The sequence below is a fragment of the Hyperolius riggenbachi genome, chromosome 8 (assembly GCF_040937935.1).
Source record: "Hyperolius riggenbachi isolate aHypRig1 chromosome 8, aHypRig1.pri, whole genome shotgun sequence".
NCBI lineage: Eukaryota > Metazoa > Chordata > Amphibia > Anura > Hyperoliidae > Hyperolius > Hyperolius riggenbachi.
This window is the reverse complement of record NC_090653.1, coordinates 89,411,194-89,425,213: the sequence shown is the minus strand read 5'-3', so window position 1 is coordinate 89,425,213 and position 14,020 is coordinate 89,411,194. Positions and strand designations below refer to the sequence as shown.

The 14,020-nt window shown below is 43.0% G+C and overlaps 14 non-coding genes across 14 annotated transcripts; 5 read left to right on the top strand and 9 right to left on the bottom strand.

Moving 5' to 3' along the window:
- Positions 1 to 960: 960 nt before the first annotated feature.
- TRNAL-CAA (transfer RNA leucine (anticodon CAA)) lies at positions 961 to 1,070 on the bottom strand. Its single transcript has 2 exons — positions 1,033 to 1,070; positions 961 to 1,006 (listed from the first exon to the last, which is right to left on the bottom strand). It is a non-coding gene; the product is annotated as a tRNA-Leu (tRNA).
- A 1,488-nt stretch (positions 1,071 to 2,558) lies between these two features.
- Positions 2,559 to 2,668, bottom strand: TRNAL-CAA (transfer RNA leucine (anticodon CAA)). The gene is made up of 2 exons: positions 2,631 to 2,668; positions 2,559 to 2,604 (listed from the first exon to the last, which is right to left on the bottom strand). It is a non-coding gene; the product is annotated as a tRNA-Leu (tRNA).
- A 277-nt stretch (positions 2,669 to 2,945) lies between these two features.
- On the top strand, positions 2,946 to 3,018 carry TRNAR-UCG (transfer RNA arginine (anticodon UCG)). Its single transcript has one exon. It is a non-coding gene; the product is annotated as a tRNA-Arg (tRNA).
- Positions 3,019 to 4,172: 1,154 nt separating this feature from the next.
- Positions 4,173 to 4,282, bottom strand: TRNAL-CAA (transfer RNA leucine (anticodon CAA)). Its single transcript has 2 exons — positions 4,245 to 4,282; positions 4,173 to 4,218 (listed from the first exon to the last, which is right to left on the bottom strand). It is a non-coding gene; the product is annotated as a tRNA-Leu (tRNA).
- A 277-nt stretch (positions 4,283 to 4,559) lies between these two features.
- On the top strand, positions 4,560 to 4,632 carry TRNAR-UCG (transfer RNA arginine (anticodon UCG)). Its single transcript has one exon. It is a non-coding gene; the product is annotated as a tRNA-Arg (tRNA).
- A 1,154-nt stretch (positions 4,633 to 5,786) lies between these two features.
- Positions 5,787 to 5,896, bottom strand: TRNAL-CAA (transfer RNA leucine (anticodon CAA)). Its single transcript has 2 exons — positions 5,859 to 5,896; positions 5,787 to 5,832 (listed from the first exon to the last, which is right to left on the bottom strand). It is a non-coding gene; the product is annotated as a tRNA-Leu (tRNA).
- A 1,505-nt stretch (positions 5,897 to 7,401) lies between these two features.
- On the bottom strand, positions 7,402 to 7,511 carry TRNAL-CAA (transfer RNA leucine (anticodon CAA)). Its single transcript has 2 exons — positions 7,474 to 7,511; positions 7,402 to 7,447 (listed from the first exon to the last, which is right to left on the bottom strand). It is a non-coding gene; the product is annotated as a tRNA-Leu (tRNA).
- A 1,505-nt stretch (positions 7,512 to 9,016) lies between these two features.
- Positions 9,017 to 9,126, bottom strand: TRNAL-CAA (transfer RNA leucine (anticodon CAA)). The gene is made up of 2 exons: positions 9,089 to 9,126; positions 9,017 to 9,062 (listed from the first exon to the last, which is right to left on the bottom strand). It is a non-coding gene; the product is annotated as a tRNA-Leu (tRNA).
- Positions 9,127 to 9,403: 277 nt separating this feature from the next.
- Positions 9,404 to 9,476, top strand: TRNAR-UCG (transfer RNA arginine (anticodon UCG)). Its single transcript has one exon. It is a non-coding gene; the product is annotated as a tRNA-Arg (tRNA).
- A 1,158-nt stretch (positions 9,477 to 10,634) lies between these two features.
- Positions 10,635 to 10,744, bottom strand: TRNAL-CAA (transfer RNA leucine (anticodon CAA)). Its single transcript has 2 exons — positions 10,707 to 10,744; positions 10,635 to 10,680 (listed from the first exon to the last, which is right to left on the bottom strand). It is a non-coding gene; the product is annotated as a tRNA-Leu (tRNA).
- A 278-nt stretch (positions 10,745 to 11,022) lies between these two features.
- TRNAR-UCG (transfer RNA arginine (anticodon UCG)) lies at positions 11,023 to 11,095 on the top strand. The gene has a single exon. It is a non-coding gene; the product is annotated as a tRNA-Arg (tRNA).
- A 1,153-nt stretch (positions 11,096 to 12,248) lies between these two features.
- On the bottom strand, positions 12,249 to 12,358 carry TRNAL-CAA (transfer RNA leucine (anticodon CAA)). The gene is made up of 2 exons: positions 12,321 to 12,358; positions 12,249 to 12,294 (listed from the first exon to the last, which is right to left on the bottom strand). It is a non-coding gene; the product is annotated as a tRNA-Leu (tRNA).
- A 277-nt stretch (positions 12,359 to 12,635) lies between these two features.
- TRNAR-UCG (transfer RNA arginine (anticodon UCG)) lies at positions 12,636 to 12,708 on the top strand. The gene has a single exon. It is a non-coding gene; the product is annotated as a tRNA-Arg (tRNA).
- A 1,153-nt stretch (positions 12,709 to 13,861) lies between these two features.
- Positions 13,862 to 13,971, bottom strand: TRNAL-CAA (transfer RNA leucine (anticodon CAA)). The gene is made up of 2 exons: positions 13,934 to 13,971; positions 13,862 to 13,907 (listed from the first exon to the last, which is right to left on the bottom strand). It is a non-coding gene; the product is annotated as a tRNA-Leu (tRNA).
- Between the last annotated feature and the right edge of the window lie 49 nt (positions 13,972 to 14,020).

The window sequence follows — 14,020 nt, the reverse complement described above, 5'->3', positions numbered from 1 at the left end:
CAACTTGTGCAAGTCCCAGCAAAGTTTTTACATCAACCTCAAATAAACACTGCTAGTCCACACTGGGATTCTAACCTTTGCCTTACTTTGAACCCAATACCCTCATGGACCTTGGAAGAGACTCTAAGTAAACTATATGACCCAGGGTTCAAACATTCATGGTGGCATCTCCCTTTCTGCTAAGCATTTTGTTTACTAACATGAGAAAATTAATTTCCTATATGATTTAGGAAATCCTTGTCTGCAATTCTGCTGTAAGCCAGACTTTTACAAAGGTGCAGACACAGCATGTCAAGTGGCACGATGCGATTCCTTCTTGTTGCAAGCTCAACAATTTCAAAAGGTTGCCTCGGTTCCCAATTTATATGAAGAGTTCTTGCCTGAAATTTGGAAAGTATGTCTGTCATTTCCTCTGAAAAGATATGATCCACACCGCAAATGGAACACTGCAATTGGTTTTCTTGCAACCTGAACTCTTTTCAAGGAAGGGTCCGTTGAAATTTCAACAAATGAGTCTTGTCAGAAGAGGGAATAACCCCACCTCTTTCACCAAAGGTCAGAACATACAGGGAAGACCTGTAAGTTATTGCCAAAACCTATCTCCTGAGTTCGGTCTCCTTACATATTTGTCACTTTACCTGTACACTAACCTTTTAAGATTTAGCAAAACAAATTGCCTCCAAAGCTTCTGATCCTGATGAAGTGAACTAGAAGAGAAGATGAGCTAACCCATATGACTGTAGGTGTGCCAAAGGGGATGGAATTTGTCAGTTTGTAAAACGTGTGTTAGAAAGCTTGTAGAAAAAAGTCGGCCTTGTTCCTTTTCTGCGAGATTTTCCAAAAGTCCATGTGAGGTTGCTGTTGAGAAGGCCCTTTGAAGAGCCTAGTAAATGAAAAGACCCAAGAGCTTGTTTTGGCAGGCCTGACCAATGTGCCATGATGGACAAAGTGAAAAAGCTCTGTCAGAAGTAGGATTTGAACCCACGCCACCATTCGGAGACCAGAAGGCCCATGAGAAGGGAAGAGAAGCCTCTTGAGTCTGGCGCCTTAGACCACTCGGCCATCCTGCCAAGCGGTGTACTATGTACCCATGCAGCTGGCAAAATGACTATACTTAACAGAGAAGAGACAACCACAAACTTAGCCTAGAAGACTTCATGAACACTGCAAGGCATGTTTTTTTCTCTGAAAACACTCATCAAACTGCCATTTTGGATCACTGCAATACCTTAGACAGCAATGTCATGTGCCTGCTCTAACAAATGAAATCCTTTGTGCTCCTTGAGCGTCTTTTCCTATGCGGTGGCTGTTTCCAGTGGAAAATGGTTTCTTCATAAAGAGGCATGAGACCGCGTGGCCTAATGGATAAGGCGTCTGACTTCGGATCAGAGGATTGAGGGTTCGAGTCCCTTCTGTTCTTGTCACTTCTGTAGAGTATTTGCTCCTCTTGTTGTAAATGTCCTCGGAGACTTTGCAAAAGCCTGTGCTTCCTCACTCATGCTTATCATTCAATCCCTGCCCTTGACTGTTTACAGCTACAAAGGTGGCTGCTTTTGCTGAGCTTTCACCACAATGTCAATGATGCTAACTCTTTTCTTACAACTTGTGCAAGTCCCAGCAAAGTTTTTACATCAACCTCAAATAAACACTGCTAGTCCACACTGGGATTCTAACCTTTGCCTTACTTTGAACCCAATACCCTCATGGACCTTGGAAGAGACTCTAAGTAAACTATATGACCCAGGGTTCAAACATTCATGGTGGCAACTCCCTTTCTGCTAAGCATTTTGTTTACTAACATGAGAAAATTAATTTCCTATATGATTTAGGAAATCCTTGTCTGCAATTCTGCTGTAAGCCAGACTTTTACAAAGGTGCAGACACAGCATGTCAAGTGGCACGATGCGATTCCTTCTTGTTGCAAGCTCAACAATTTCAAAAGGTTGCCTCGGTTCCCAATGTATATGAAGAGTTCTTGCCTGAAATTTGGAAAGTATGTCTGTCATTTCCTCTGAAAAGATATGATCCACACCGCAAATGGAACACTGCAATTGGTTTTCTTGCAACCTGAACTCTTTTCAAGGAAGGGTCCGTTGAAATTTCAACAAATGAGTCTTGTCAGAAGAGGGAATAACCCCACCTCTTTCACCAAAGGTCAGAACATACAGGGAAGACCTGTAAGTTATTGCCAAAACCTATCTCCTGAGTTCGGTCTCCTTACATATTTGTCACTTTACCTGTACACTAACCTTTTAAGATTTAGCAAAACAAATTGCCTCCAAAGCTTCTGATCCTGATGAAGTGAACTAGAAGAGAAGATGAGCTAACCCATATGACTGTAGGTGTGCCAAAGGGGATGGAATTTGTCAGTTTGTAAAACGTGTGTTAGAAAGCTTGTAGAAAAAAGTCGGCCTTGTTCCTTTTCTGCGAGATTTTCCAAAAGTCCATGTGAGGTTGCTGTTGAGAAGGCCCTTTGAAGAGCCTAGTAAATGAAAAGACCCAAGAGCTTGTTTTGGCAGGCCTGACCAATGTGCCATGATGGACAAAGTGAAAAGCTCTGTCAGAAGTGGGATTTGAACCCACGCCTCCATTCGGAGACCAGAAGGCCCATGAAAAGGGAAGAGAAGCCTCTTGAGTCTGGTGCCTTAGACCACTCGGCCATCCTGACAAGCGGTGTACTAAGTACCCATGCAGCTGGCACAATGACTATACTTAACAGAGAAGAGACAACCACAAACTTAGCCTAGAAGACTTCATGAACACTGCAAGGCATGTTTATTTTTCTGAAAACACTCATCAAACTGCCATTTTGGATCACTACAATACCTTAGACAGCAATGTCATGTGCCTGCTCTAACAAATGAAATCCTTTGTGCTCCTTGAGCGTCTTTTCCTATGCGGTGGCTGTTTCCAGTGGAAAATGGTTTCTTCATAAAGAGGCATGAGACCGCGTGGCCTAATGGATAAAGCGTCTGACTTCGGATCAGAAGATTGAGGGTTCGAGTCCCTTCGTGGTTGTTGAGCTCTGTTCTTGTCACTTCTGTAGAGTATTTGCTCCTCTTGTTGTAAATGTCCTCGGAGACTTTGCAAAAGCCTGTGCTTCCTCACTCATGCTTATTATTCAATCCCTGCCCTTGACTGTTTACAGCTACAAAGGTGGCTGCTTTTGCTGAGCTTTCACCACAATGTCAATGACGCTAACTCTTTTCTTACAACTTGTGCAAGTCCCAGCAAAGTTTTTACATCAACCTCAAATAAACACTGCTAGTCCACACTGGGATTCTAACCTTTGCCTTACTTTGAACCCAATACCCTGATGGACCTGGGAAGAGACTCTAAGTAAACTATATGACCCAGGGTTCAAACATTCATGGTGGCATCTCCCTTTCTGCTAAGCATTTTGTTTAGTAACATGAGAAAATTAATTTCCTATATGATTTAGGAAATCCTTGTCTGCAATTCTGCTGTAAGCCAGACTTTTACAAAGGTGCAGACACAGCATGTCAAGTGGCACGATGCGATTCCTTCTTGTTGCAAGCTCAACAATTTCAAAAGGTTGCCTCGGTTCCCAATTTATATGAAGAGTTCTTGCCTGAAATTTGGAAAGTATGTCTGTCATTTCCTCTGAAAAGATATGATCCACACCGCAAATGGAACACTGCAATTGGTTTTCTTGCAACCTGAACTCTTTTCAAGGAAGGGTCCGTTGAAATTTCAACAAATGAGTCTTGTCAGAAGAGGGAATAACCCCACCTCTTTCACCAAAGGTCAGAACATACAGGGAAGACCTGTAAGTTATTGCCAAAACCTATCTCCTGAGTTCGGTCTCCTTACATATTTGTCACTTTACCTGTACACTAACCTTTTAAGATTTAGCAAAACAAATTGCCTCCAAAGCTTCTGATCCTGATGAAGTGAACTAGAAGAGAAGATGAGCTAACCCATATGACTGTAGGTGTGCCAAAGGGGATGGAATTTGTCAGTTTGTAAAACGCGTGTTAGAAAGCTTGTAGAAAAAAGTCGGCCTTGTTCCTTTTCTGCAAGATTTTCCAAAAGTCCATGTGAGGTTTCTGTTGAGAAGGCCCTTTGAAGAGCCTAGTAAATGAAAAGACCCAAGAGCTTGTTTTGGCAGGCCTGACCAATGTGCCATGATGGACAAAGTGAAAAAGCTCTGTCAGAAGTGGGATTTGAACCCACGCCTCCATTCGGAGACCAGAAGGCCCATGAGAAGGGAAGAGAAGCCTCTTGAGTCTGGCGCCTTAGACCATTCGGCCATCCTGACAAGCGGTGCACTATGTACCTATGCAGCTGGCACAATGACTATACTTAACAGAGAAGAGACAACCACAAACTTAGCCTAGAAGACTTCATGAACACTGCAAGGCATGTTTTTTTCTCTGAAAACACTCATCAAACTGCCATTTTGGATCACTGCAATACCTTAGACAGCAATGTCATGTGCCTGCTCTAACAAATGAAATCCTTTGTGCTCCTTGAGCGTCTTTTCCTATGCGGTGGCTGTTTCCAGTGGAAAATGGTTTCTTCATAAAGAGGCATGAGACCGCGTGGCCTAATGGATAAGGCGTCTGACTTCGGATCAGAAGATTGAGGGTTCGAGTCCTTTTGTGGTCGTTGAGCTCTGTTCTTGTCACTTCTGTAGAGTATTTGCTCCTCTTGTTGTAAATGTCCTCGGAGACTTTGCAAAAGCCTGTGCTTCCTCACTCATGCTTATCATTCAATCCCTGCCCTTGACTGTTTACAGCTACAAAGGTGGCTGCTTTTGCTGAGCTTTCACCACAATGTCAATGACGCTAACTCTTTTCTTACAACTTGTGCAAGTCCCAGCAAAGTTTTTACATCAACCTCAAATAAACACTGCTAGTCCACACTGGGATTCTAACCTTTGCCTTACTTTGAACCCAATACCCTCATGGACCTTGGAAGAGACTCTAAGTAAACTATATGACCCAGGGTTCAAACATTCATGGTGGCATCTCCCTTTCTGCTAAGCATTTTGTTTACTAACATGAGAAAATTAATTTCCTATATGATTTAGGAAATCCTTGTCTGCAATTCTGCTGTAAGCCAGACTTTTACAAAGGTGCAGACACAGCATGTCAAGTGGCACGATGCGATTCCTTCTTGTTGCAAGCTCAACAATTTCAAAAGGTTGCCTCGGTTCCCAATTTATATGAAGAGTTCTTGCCTGAAATTTGGAAAGTATGTCTGTCATTTCCTCTGAAAAGATATGATCCACACCGCAAATGGAACACTGCAATTGGTTTTCTTGCAACCTGAACTCTTTTCAAGGAAGGGTCCGTTGAAATTTCAACAAATGAGTCTTGTCAGAAGAGGGAATAACCCCACCTCTTTCACCAAAGGTCAGAACATACAGGGAAGACCTGTAAGTTATTGCCAAAACCTATCTCCTGAGTTCGGTCTCCTTACATATTTGTCACTTTACCTGTACACTAACCTTTTAAGATTTAGCAAAACAAATTGCCTCCAAAGCTTCTGATCCTGATGAAGTGAACTAGAAGAGAAGATGAGCTAACCCATATGACTGTAGGTGTGCCAAAGGGGATGGAATTTGTCAGTTTGTAAAACGTGTGTTAGAAAGCTTGTAGAAAAAAAGTCGGCCTTGTTCCTTTTCTGCGAGATTTTCAAAAAGTCCGTGTGAGGTTGCTGTTGAGAAGGCCCTTTGAAGAGCCTAGTAAATGAAAAGACCCAAGAGCTTGTTTTGGCAGGCCTGACCAATGTGCCATGATGGACAAAGTGAAAAGCTCTGTCAGAAGTGGGATTTGAACCCGCGCCTCCATTCGGAGACCAGAAGGCCCAAGAGAAGGGAAGAGAAGCCTCTTGAGTCTGGCGCCTTAGACCACTCGGCCATCCTGACAAGCGGTGTACTTTGTGCCCATGCAGCTGGCACAATGACTATACTTAACAGAGAAGAGACAACCACAAACTTAGCCTAGAAGACTTCATGAACACTGCAAGGCATGTTTTTTTTCTCTGAAAACACTCATCAAACTGCCATTTTGGATCACTGCAATACCTTAGACAGCAATGTCATGTGCCTGCTCTAACAAATGAAATCCTTTGTGCTCCTTGAGCGTCTTTTCCTATGCGGTGGCTGTTTCCAGTGGAAAATGGTTTCTTCATAAAGAGGCATGAGACCGCGTGGCCTAATGGATAAGGCGTCGGACTTCGGATCAGAAGGTTGAGGGTTTAAGTCCCTTTGTGGTTGTTGAGCTCTGTTCTTGTCACTTCTGTAGAGTATTTGCTCCTCTTGTTGTAAATGTCCTTGGAGACTTTGCAAAAGCCTGTGCTTCCTCACTCATGCTTATCATTCAATCCCTGCCCTTGACTGTTTACAGCTACAAAGGTGGCTGCTTTTGCTGAGCTTTCACCACAATGTCAATGACGCTAACTCTTTTCTTACAACTTGTGCAAGTCCCAGCAAAGTTTTTACATCAACCTCAAATAAACACTGCTAGTCCACACTGGGATTCTAACCTTTGCCTTACTTTGAACCCAATACCCTGATGGACCTTGGAAGAGACTCTAAGTAAACTATATGACCCAGGGTTCAAACATTCATGGTGGCATCTCCCTTTCTGCTAAGCATTTTGTTTACTAACATGAGAAAATTAATTTCCTATATGATTTAGGAAATCCTTGTCTGCAATTCTGCTGTAAGCCAGACTTTTACAAAGGTGCAGACACAGCATGTCAAGTAGCACGATGCGATTCCTTCTTGTTGCAAGCTCAACAATTTCAAAAGGTTGCCTCGGTTCCCAATTTATATGAAGAGTTCTTGCCTGAAATTTGGAAAGTATGTCTGTCATTTCCTCTGAAAAGATATGATCCACACCGCAAATGGAACACTGCAATTGGTTTTCTTGCAACCTGAACTCTTTTCAAGGAAGGGTCCGTTGAAATTTCAACAAATGAGTCTTGTCAGAAGAGGGAATAACCCCACCTCTTTCACCAAAGGTCAGAACATACAGGGAAGACCTGTAAGTTATTGCCAAAACCTATCTCCTGAGTTCGGTCTCCTTACATATTTGTCACTTTACCTGTACACTAACCTTTTAAGATTTAGCAAAACAAATTGCCTCCAAAGCTTCTGATCCTGATGAAGTGAACTAGAAGAGAAGATGAGCTAACCCATATGACTGTAGGTGTGCCAAAGGGGATGGAATTTGTCAGTTTGTAAAACGTGTGTTAGAAAGCTTGTAGAAAAAAGTCGGCCTTGTTCCTTTTCTGCGAGATTTTCCAAAAGTCCATGTGAGGTTGCTGTTGAGAAGGCCCTTTGAAGAGCCTAGTAAATGAAAAGACCCAAGAGCTTGTTTTGGCAGGCCTGACCAATGTGCCATGATGGACAAAGTGAAAAAGCTCTGTCAGAAGTGGGATTTGAACCCACACCTCCATTCGGAGACCAGAAGGCCCATGAGAAGGGAAGAGAAGCCTCTTGAGTCTGGCGCCTTAGACCACTCGGCCATCCTGACAAGCGGTGTACTTTGTGCCCATGCAGCTGGCACAATGACTATACTTAACAGAGAAGAGACAACCACAAACTTAGCCTAGAAGACTTCATGAACACTGCAAGGCATGTTTTTTTTCTCTGAAAACACTCATCAAACTGCCATTTTGGATCACTGCAATACCTTAGACAGCAATGTCATGTGCCTGCTCTAACAAATGAAATCCTTTGTGCTCCTTGAGCGTCTTTTCCTATGCGGTGGCAGTTTCCAGTGGAAAATGTTTTCTTCATAAAGAGGCATGAGACCGCGTGGCCTAATGGAAAAGGCGTCGGACTTCGGATCAGAAGGTTGAGGGATTAAGTCCCTTTGTGGTCGTTGAGCTCTGTTCTTGTCACTTCTGTAGAGTATTTGCTCCTCTTGTTGTAAATGTCCTTGGAGACTTTGCAAAAGCCTGTGCTTCCTCACTCATGCTTATCATTCAATCCCTGCCCTTGACTGTTTACAGCTACAAAGGTGGCTGCTTTTGCTGAGCTTTCACCACAATGTCAATGACGCTAACTCTTTTCTTACAACTTGTGCAAGTCCCAGCAAAGTTTTTACATCAACCTCAAATAAACACTGCTAGTCCACACTGGGATTCTAACCTTTGCCTTACTTTGAACCCAATACCCTGATGGACCTTGGAAGAGACTCTAAGTAAACTATATGACCCAGGGTTCAAACATTCATGGTGGTATCTCCCTTTCTGCTAAGCATTTTGTTTACTAACATGAGAAAATTAATTTCCTATATGATTTAGGAAATCCTTGTCTGCAATTCTGCTGTAAGCCAGACTTTTACAAAGGCGCAGACACAGCATGTCAAGTGGCACGATGCGATTCCTTCTTGTTGCAAGCTCAACAATTTCAAAAGGTTGCCTCGGTTCCCAATTTATATGAAGAGTTCTTGCCTGAAATTTGGAAAGTATGTCTGTCATTTCCTCTGAAAAGATATGATCCACACCGCAAATGGAACACTGCAATTGGTTTTCTTGCAACCTGAACTCTTTTCAAGGAAGGGTCCGTTGAAATTTCAACAAATGAGTCTTGTCAGAAGAGGGAATAACCCCACCTCTTTCACCAAAGGTCAGAACATACAGGGAAGACCTGTAAGTTATTGCCAAAACCTATCTCCTGAGTTCGGTCTCCTTACATATTTGTCACTTTACCTGTACACTAACCTTTTAAGATTTAGCAAAACAAATTGCCTCCAAAGCTTCTGATCCTGATGAAGTGAACTAGAAGAGAAGATGAGCTAACCCATATGACTGTAGGTGTGCCAAAGGGGATGGAATTTGTCAGTTTGTAAAACGTGTGTTAGAAAGCTTGTAGAAAAAAGTCGGCCTTGTTCCTTTTCTGCGAGATTTTCCAAAAGTCCATGTGAGGTTGCTGTTGAGAAGGCCCTTTGAAGAGCCTAGTAAACGAAAAGACCCAAGAGTTTGTTTTGGCAGGCCCGACCAATGTGCCATGATGGACAAAGTGAAAAAGCTCTGTCAGAAGTGGGATTTGAACCCACGCCTCCATTCGGAGACCAGAAGGCCCATGAGAAGGGAAGAGAAGCCTCTTGAGTCTGGCGCCTTAGACCACTTGGCCATCCTGACAAACGGTGTACTATGTGCCCATGCAGCTGGCACAATGACTATACTTAACAGAGAAGAGACAACCACAAACTTAGCCTAGAAGACTTCATGAACACTGCAAGGCATGTTTTTTTCTCTGAAAACACTCATCAAACTGCCATTTTGGATCACTGCAACACCTTAGACAGCAATGTCATGTGCCTGCTCTAACAAATGAAATCCTTTGTGCTCCTTGAGCGTCTTTTTCTATGCGGTGGCTGTTTCCAGTGGAAAATGGTTTCTTCATAAAGAGGCATGCGACCACGTGGCCTAATGGATAAGGCGTCTGACTTCGGATCAGAAGATTGAGGGTTCGAGTGCCTTTGTGGTCGTTGAGCTCTGTTCTTGTCACTTCTGTAGAGTATTTGCTCCTCTTGTTGTAAATGTCCTTGGAGACTTTGCAAAAGCCTGTGCTTCCTCACTCATGCGTATCATTCAATCCCTGCCCTTGACTGTTTACAGCTACAAAGGTGGCTGCTTTTGCTGAGCTTTCACCACAATGTCAATGACGCTAACTCTTTTCTTACAACTTGTGCAAGTCCCAGCAAAGTTTTTACATCAACCTCAAATAAACACTGCTAGTCCACACTGGGATTCTAACCTTTGCCTTACTTTGAACCCAATACCCTGATGGACCTTGGAAGAGACTCTAAGTAAACTATATGACCCAGGGTTCAAACATTCATGGTGGCATCTCCCTTTCTGCTAAGCATTTTGTTTACTAACATGAGAAAATTAATTTCCTATATGATTTAGGAAATCCTTGTCTGCAATTCTGCTGCCTGTAAGCCAGACTTTTACAAAGGTGCAGACACAGCATGTCAAGTGGCACGATGCGATTCCTTCTTGTTGCAAGCTCAACAATTTCAAAAGGTTGCCTCGGTTCCCAATTTATATGAAGAGTTCTTGCCTGAAATTTGGAAAGTATGTCTGTCATTTCCTCTGAAAAGATATGATCCACACCGCAAATGGAACACTGCAATTGGTTTTCTTGCAACCTGAACTCTTTTCAAGGAAGGGTCCGTTGAAATTTCAACAAATGAGTCTTGTCAGAAGAGGGAATAACCCCACCTCTTTCACCAAAGGTCAGAACATACAGGGAAGACCTGTAAGTTATTGCCAAAACCTATCTCCTGAGTTCGGTCTCCTTACATATTTGTCACTTTACCTGTACACTAACCTTTTAAGATTTAGCAAAACAAATTGCCTCCAAAGCTTCTGATCCTGATGAAGTGAACTAGAAGAGAAGATGAGCTAACCCATATGACTGTAGGTGTGCCAAAGGGGATGGAATTTGTCAGTTTGTAAAACGTGTGTTAGAAAGCTTGTAGAAAAAAGTCGGCCTTGTTCCTTTTCTGCGAGATTTTCCAAAAGTCCATGTGAGGTTGCTGTTGAGAAGGCCCTTTGAAGAGCCTAGTAAATGAAAAGACCCAAGAGCTTGTTTTGGTAGGCCTGACCAATGTGCCATGATGGACAAAGTGAAAAAGCTCTGTCAGAAGTGGGATTTGAACCCACGCCTCCATTTGGAGACCAGAAGGCCCATGAGAAGGGAAGAGAAGCCTCTTGAGTCTGGCGCCTTAGACCACTCGGCCATCCTGACAAGCGGTGTACTATGTACCCATGCAGCTGGCACAATGACTATACTTAACAGAGAAGAGACAACCACAAACTTAGCCTAGAAGACTTCATGAACACTGCAAGGCATGTTTTTTTTTTCTGAAAACACTCATCAAACTGCCATTTTGAATCACTGCAATACCTTAGACAGCAATGTCATGTGCCTGCTCTAACAAATGAAATCCTTTGTGCTCCTTGAGCGTCTTTTCCTATGCGGTGGCTGTTTCCAGTGGAAAATGGTTTCTTCATAAAGAGGCATGAGACCGCGTGGCCTAATGGATAAGGCGTCTGACTTCGGATCAGAAGATTGAGGGTTCGAGTCCCTTTGTGGTCGTTGAGCTCTGTTCTTGTCACTTTTGTAGAGTATTTGCTCCTCTTGTTGTAAATGTCCTCGGAGACTTTGCAAAAGCCTGTGCTTCCTCACTCATGCTTATCATTCAATCCCTGCCCTTGACTGTTTACAGCTACAAAGGTGGCTGCTTTTGCTGAGCTTTCACCACAATGTCAATGACGCTAACTCTTTTCTTACAACTTGTGCAAGTCCCAGCAAAGTTTTTACATCAACCTCAAATAAACACTGCTAGTCCACACTGGGATTCTAACCTTTGCCTTACTTTGAACCCAATACCCTGATGGACCTTGGAAGAGACTCTAAGTAAACTATATGACCCAGGGTTCAAACATTCATGGTGGCAACTCCCTTTCTGCTAAGCATTTTGTTTACTAACATGAGAAAATTAATTTCCTATATGATTTAGGAAATCCTTGTCTGCAATTCTGCTGTAAGCCAGACTTTTACAAAGGTGCAGACACAGCATGTCAAGTGGCACGATGCGATTCCTTCTTGTTGCAAGCTCAACAATTTCAAAAGGTTGCCTCGGTTCCCAATTTATATGAAGAGTTCTTGCCTGAAATTTGGAAAGTATGTCTGTCATTTCCTCTGAAAAGATATGATCCACACCGCAAATGGAACACTGCAATTGGTTTTCTTGCAACCTGAACTCTTTTCAAGGAAGGGTCCGTTGAAATTTCAATAAATGAGTCTTGTCAGAAGAGGGAATAACCCCACCTCTTTCACCAAAGGTCAGAACATACAGGGAAGACCTGTAAGTTATTGCCAAAACCTATCTCCTGAGTTCGGTCTCCTTACATATTTGTCACTTTACCTGTACACTAACCTTTTAAGATTTAGCAAAACAAATTGCCTCCAAAGCTTCTGATCCTGATGAAGTGAACTAGAAGAGAAGATGAGCTAACCCATATGACTGTAGGTGTGCCAAAGGGGATGGAATTTGTCAGTTTGTAAAACGTGTGTTAGAAAGCTTGTAGAAAAAAGTCGGCCTTGTTCCTTTTCTGCGAGATTTTCCAAAAGTCCATGTGAGGTTGCTGTTGAGAAGGCCCTTTGAAGAGCCTAGTAAATGAAAAGACCCAAGAGCTTGTTTTGGCAGGCCTGACCAATGTGCCATGATGGACAAAGTGAAAAGCTCTGTCAGAAGTGGGATTTGAACCCATGCCTCCATTCGGAGACCAGAAGGCCCATGAGAAGGGAAGAGAAGCCTCTTGAGTCTGGCGCCTTAGACCACTCGGCCATCCTGACAAGCAGTGTACTATGTACCCATGCAGCTGGCACAATGACTATACTTAACAGAGAAGAGACAACCACAAACTTAGCCTAGAAGACTTCATGAACACTGCAAGGCATGTTTTTTTTTCTGAAAACACTCATCAAACTGCCATTTTGGATCACTGCAATACCTTAGACAGCAATGTCATGTGCCTGCTCTAACAAATGAAATCCTTTGTGCTCCTTGAGCGTCTTTTCCTATGCGGTGGCTGTTTCCAGTGGAAAATGGTTTCTTCATAAAGAGGCATGAGACCGCGTGGCCTAATGGATAAGGCGTCTGACTTCGGATCAGAAGATTGAGGGTTCGAGTCCCTTCGTGGTCGTTGAGCTCTGTTCTTGTCACTTCTGTAGAGTATTTGCTCCTCTTGTTGTAAATGTCCTCGGAGACTTTGCAAAAGCCTGTGCTTCCTCACTCATGCTTATCATTCAATCCCTGCCCTTGACTGTTTACAGCTACAAAGGTGGCTGCTTTTGCTGAGCTTTCACCACAATGTCAATGACGCTAACTCTTTTCTTACAACTTGTGCAAGTCCCAGCAAAGTTTTTACATCAACCTCAAATAAACACTGCTAGTCCACACTGGGATTCTGACCTTTGCCTTACTTTGAACCCAATACCCTGATGGACCTGGGAAGAGACTCTAAGTAAACTATATGACCCAGGGTTCAAACATTCATGGTGGCATCTCCCTTTCTGCTAAGCATTTTGTTTACTAACAGGAGAAAATTAATTTCCTATATGATTTAGGAAATCCTTGTCTGCAATTCTGCTGTAAACCAGACTTTTACAAAGGTGCAGACACAGCATGTCAAGTGGCACGATGCGATTCCTTCTTGTTGCAAGCTCAACAATTTCAAAAGGTTGCCTCGGTTCCCAATTTATATGAAGAGTTCTTGCCTGAAATTTGGAAAGTATGTCTGTCATTTCCTCTGAAAAGATATGATCCACACCGCAAATGGAACACTGCAATTGGTTTTCTTGCAACCTGAACTCTTTTCAAGGAAGGGTCCGTTGAAATTTCAACAAATGAGTCTTGTCAGAAGAGGGAATAACCCCACCTCTTTCACAAAAGGTCAGAACATACAGGGAAGACCTGTAAGTTATTGCCAAAACCTATCTCCTGAGTTCGGTCTCCTTACATATTTGTCACTTTACCTGTACACTAACCTTTAAGATTTAGCAAAACAAATTGCCTCCAAAGCTTCTGATCCTGATGAAGTGAACTAGAAGAGAAGATGAGCTAACCCATATGACTGTAGGTGTGCCAAAGGGGATGGAATTTGTCAGTTTGTAAAACGTGTGTTAGAAAGCTTGTAGAAAAAAGTCGGCCTTGTTCCTTTTCTGCGAGATTTTCCAAAAGTCCATGTGAGGTTGCTGTTGAGAAGGCCCTTTGAAGAGCCTAGTAAATGAAAAGACCCAAGAGCTTGTTTTGGCAGGCCTGACCAATGTGCCATGATGGACAAAGTGAAAAAGCTCTGTCAGAAGTGGGATTTGAACCCACGCCTCCATTCGGAGACCAGAAGGCCCATGAGAAGGGAAGAGAAGCCTCTTGAGTCTGGCGCCTTAGACCACTCTGCCATCCTGACAAGCGGTGTACTATGTACCCATGCAGCTGGCACAATGACTATACTTAAC